Raw genomic sequence first — 5,179 nt, forward strand, 5'->3', positions numbered from 1 at the left:
TGTGGAAATGTTGTCATCATTCATACTGATGGACTGCTGATATCATTGCTGTCCATTCTGCAGCAACACACAGAGGCCAAAAGCTTGTCTATGGTCCCTTTCCTCATGAACACATACAGGAACAAGTCTGCAAGAGGACTGAACCTAACAAAGATGAGAGACAGGTGGGCGAGGGTCACGTTAGAGTTTACATCCAGGTTCAAAATGATTTGGGCAGGAACAGCAGGGTGTAAATAAGCAGCACCAGAACCAAAACTCCCACAATTCGTCGTTTTTCATCAGAGGGGACCGAGATGGAAGCAGACAGGGCTTTGAGGGTCCCAGTCAGGAAGAATATGAACAGTGGGAAGGGAAGGAGGAGGAGAATGGCAAAGATTATGTACCTGACCACATAAGCAGCAATGAAATAGTAAAGGACACCATATACAAGAGAAAGGACCCAGACCAGGACACAGACCACCACAGAGCTCTTGATGGTTCGTCTGCAGCGGTACCACAGCGGGTGGGCGATGACCAAATACCTGTAATACAAGATGGACACAAAATCTTTGAGGAGCTTCAGAGTTATAAACTAATATAATGTTCAGACACAGAAGGAGCTCCACACATACTGGATAGACAGATAGATACCTTTCCAGGGAGATGCAGACCATGAAGTAAACACTGGCAACCAGACCAGAGAGGTAAATAGAACTGATGATACGTATAGTCCTATTCACATTTGAAACCACAGGAACGATCATGTAGCAGAGCTGAATCAGGTCGGTAATGAGAAGGTTGATGACGTAGATGGGAGCAACATGATCACTTCTCACCTGCCGGAAAACATTGGTAAAAGTCAACAAGCAGTTGGAAACATGTTGTGAAGTCCACCTCCTCCCAAATCTGTCATCTTGCTCTGCCCAGCAGCTGCAGTCAGAGCCATTTCTGACTTTTTCATCAAACAGGAATCTCAGATATGACCCACTGGCCAATCACTGCAGGAACAAGACTAAGGACCAGATTTCCTGCAGCTTCTGCAGCAGTTTTTCAGCAACAGATATGAAGCGTTCTGGCTCAAACACATGAGCTGGATTTATCAAACAGATGCACCAGACTGGAGTTTGAGACTCATTTGTTTGAGTTTGCAAGGTGAGAATCTCTCTTTTTATTGTATATGCATTTTAGGGAGGATCACACAAATAAGAGACAGGTTAACAAAGGTTCATTATGTTTTCACTGGATTTACTGAGGTCACACAATTTTTCACCTGTCAGATTAAACATCAAACATGATAATAAGCTGCATTAAAAGATTCAAAAAATCCGGATTCCTAAATGAAAAAATTTAGGGAGCACACAAAGAAACTTAGAAGCACACTGAAAAATGTTCAAGTAACACAGAGTTTAACAAGCTGTTTATTATACACGTATTTATACTATGTGTGAGCTCTTTCTCATTGTCTTCTACTGTGGTATGAAACCATTAGAGGGGAAGTGAAGACCCTGGTGTCTGTACACTTGGCACTGGCCATAAAATTTTATCAAAGCTTTTTAAAACATTAAAACAGATGTTTTGAAAAACTGACACATTGAAAAAATCTTTTAAAACAAGAATGACTCAGAAACACAGAAATTTGCTCTTCCTGCAATAATCTTCAGTAATTAGCTTATGAAAGAATTTCCTGAAATTTCAGTACTGTAATGCAATACAGTTACAGTAACACTGGTACCTGAGACACAATGACCACAGCCTGTAAGTGATGTACTAACCCTTTGAACCAATTCTGCTTTCCACTCAGCGTGCAGTTTTACAGTAAAACCACATTAAAAACATTACACACATTTCTGTATGCACATAAACAGAAACATGAAATGTACGCAAATGTTCAGCTATTTTCTATATATATATATATATATATATATCTGTCCAGTTGCTTCAAAAATGCAGGATATTTGCAATCATTTTGTTTTGAATGTGTTTTAACAGTTTTGGACAGTGTGTTAGCATTTGAAAAATGTGCTGCTGATATATAGTATTTTGCAGGTGGTGAAGTAGTAAAGAGAAGAGTTCATGGATTTTTGGGAGAAAGTCATTGAATGCATTTTGTGTGAAAGCAATGAAAAATTAAAGCTGCAAGCAGCGTTGAGCGGGCCCTCGCCCCCATGCGTGCCTCGGGTGCAGCGACAGCTGGGACTCTTGCATCGCACTCCAGCTGACACCAAGGCAAGAGCATTTGACAAGAACTTTAAGATGGATGTGGTCAACCTGTTATGAGGAGCATAAAAGCCTCACTATGGACATTTTGGTCCGCTGAGGTACTAAGTGGGGTGAAAATATGAAAGAGGCATAAGAAATAAATTTTAATACGTACTTTCCAGATGCCGTAAGTGGCTCTATCACTATGACTGGATATTAACATGTAAGTCTCTAAGAGGTTTACTTGTGAATTTTGGGACATATCAGACCATGTCTAGTCCATTTATATGCTACTTCCTTTTACATGGCGTGACATCAATTTAACGGCACGCCATTGACGCACCGTTTGATCAATCAAAAAAAGCATTGCAATTTAACATCACAAGGCTCTAAAGATGGTGCTACCCACATTTGAAGTAGATAGTGTAAAAGCTCTAGGAGAGTGGAAACGGGGTAAAAGTTCGTAAATAATTCAAAATGGCCAACTTCCTTTTGGGTTTAGGATATGGCTCCAGGAGACTTATTTTTAAGCCTAGAGATGATACATCGGCCCCCCACATTTCATATAGCTAGAGACAACATACTGCAGGGGCTGCTTTTTTGAAATTTTGTAGGGCCCTCAAATCATATCAGCCAATACAAAACAACTGTTCTGACGAGCGTTTAAAGTCTTGTGAGGGATTGACTATCCCTGGCCATTTCATGGCTAAAAAGGCTTTAGGGGGCGCTATAGAGCCAACGTGACACCCTCAGTCTTAAAAATTACATCAAATCGAAACATTGCCAGTTTGACTCTGGCTGCGAAGTTTCGTGGCTCTTTGATCATCCTAAAGGCCTCCAATATCTGTTTAAAAATTTTAAAATGATGCAGGAAGCGCAAAATGGCTGACTTTCTGTTGAGCGAAATCTCATAAAAAAGCTGATATGTGGACTTTGTAATAAGAGCATTAATCACACAACATCTCATGAAGATCAAAGAAACTTTGTCCAAAACCTATTGTTTGTTTAGGGGTGCTATTGAGCCCCCTGGCCACGCCCCACCCTATCAGTGCAGAACATTGGATTTTCCACCAGATCTGAGGTGTGTGCAAATTTTCGTTGGTGCCCTTGCACTTTCGAGCTTGGGCCCTAATTATTCAGTTTGGTCCACATACACCTATGTTTCACTGACTGTGTGTGAAATTTTGACAATGCAGGTTAGCAATTGAAAAAAACTGTAACAGTTGTTATAAACCTATCTGTCTCTCTCTGCATAAGTGGACCAAAGACAATGTTACCAAAATGTCAATTAACAAGGAAATTTTTAAAAAGAACAATTCCTGATATCAGGGAAAAAGCAGAACACAACAAAGAACAAAATGGTTAACATTTGCTCTGTGTGTCTTTGTGAGTGTATTACTGTTGTGTAGAAGGCTGGATGGAGCCACACGTGTAAACTACATGTGTTTAGGGTCCAATCAGCCTCATGTACATTTTTAATTATGGAGCTAATTATTCTTGTAAACCCCAAGAGGACCTAACCCGAAAACCCGATCAAGATCCTTTAAAGACAGACAGACTGTAGGACAGACACACGACACAGACAGGAAATAAATAACTCTGTCAGAATGTACATACCATAGAATAAAGAGAATAGATGGCCATGAGGATTGACGGGAGGCCAAGAGCAAAGATTATGTATATCACCACACTGATGATGAATGTATAGCTGTAACTCTGGTAGATGGAGATGATGCTGCTGTGATTCTGGTAGTTGGAGGTGAAATTGCTGTCATTCTCGTAGTTGAAGATCATGTCGCTGTTGTCCTGAGAGTTGGGGGTGTGGAAACCGTACATGTCAAAGATGGTGGCGGGAGGGTATATTCTATCAGTTGTTGTATCAATTGTTGTATCAGTTGTTGGAACAGTTGTTGGGGGGGTCTGTGAGGTGCTGTAAATGTTGTAATCTTCCATTCTTCAGAGTGAAACCTGTTTGAGAGATCAGGTTATTAAAGGGAGCAGGTTTTTAATATCTACCTAACATTGTTCAGTGACATCACTAAAGCTGTGAGGTGAAGTTCACACAAACACAGTGTACCTGTAGTTTACCACAATCATATCAAATCACAAACTGCTGTCTTTCACTTCTATCATCATTCCTCAACATTTGTTACATTTAACTTTTATTTATTCAAATAAGAAAATAATTACAAGCAGGGCCAAAGCCAGGGTTTAGAAATGAGTGAGGACCAGATTTTTTTTAATAGAATTTTTACAGTAATCTCCTCTGCCCACTCCATATCAGGTTCTCTGGGCGCTATGAAATAGGTTCACTTTTTGTGAAATGACCAATCACTGCCTGGAGGGGGCGGGACATTAGGTGTCATTTAGTTGTCTGAAAAACAGCTTGCAGCAACGAAATGTTAAATAACAAATGAAACGATAAGAAAACAAAAAATAAGACCCCCCCACCCCCAACTGATATATTTCAGCATCGAATATTTATTCAAAATACTGTTAAAATATCTTCTCGTCTTGTTCTCATGACCTAACTGTGTCGTCACACCCATAATCTGAGCCCTATTTAGGCCTATTTATTCCTCAGTTAGTAGGCCATGTTGGAGACCCCCATGAAGCTCAGATTAAAACTCGAACCTTGCTAAAATTGTATAAAATAAGAAATACAGACACAAAAGTGAACAGGTAGTGCAAAGAGGGAAATCTTGGTTTACTTGTCTTCACAACCTGCATTAGGCTAAATGTGAAATGTCAACAACTGTCATCACAGGAGTATGCTGTTGGAATGACCCGTGCAGACTACATATTGGGCACTATTATTACTATATAACAACATGAAATATGGCAGGTTAGTGTTAAATTCAGTGGATGCTCAGGTTCATATTACAGCTAATAATTTGACGTCAGCAGCTGAGTTACGATTATAGCAGCTGAATTGGTGACTAATAAAATCTAAATAATCATCATGTACACATAAATCATATCAGCCCCGTCTCCCTCTGTC

At 40.0% G+C, this 5,179-nt stretch overlaps 1 pseudogene; it reads right to left on the reverse strand.

Moving 5' to 3' along the window:
- Positions 1-4,014, reverse strand: LOC119913453 (annotated as a pseudogene).
- Positions 4,015-5,179: the final 1,165 nt, after the last annotated feature.

The sequence above is a fragment of the Micropterus salmoides genome, unplaced genomic scaffold (assembly GCF_014851395.1).
Source record: "Micropterus salmoides isolate LMB-PRFRI ecotype aquatic unplaced genomic scaffold, ASM1485139v1 Ms_hic_scaffold_2, whole genome shotgun sequence".
Taxonomy (NCBI): Eukaryota; Metazoa; Chordata; class Actinopteri; order Centrarchiformes; family Centrarchidae; genus Micropterus; species Micropterus salmoides.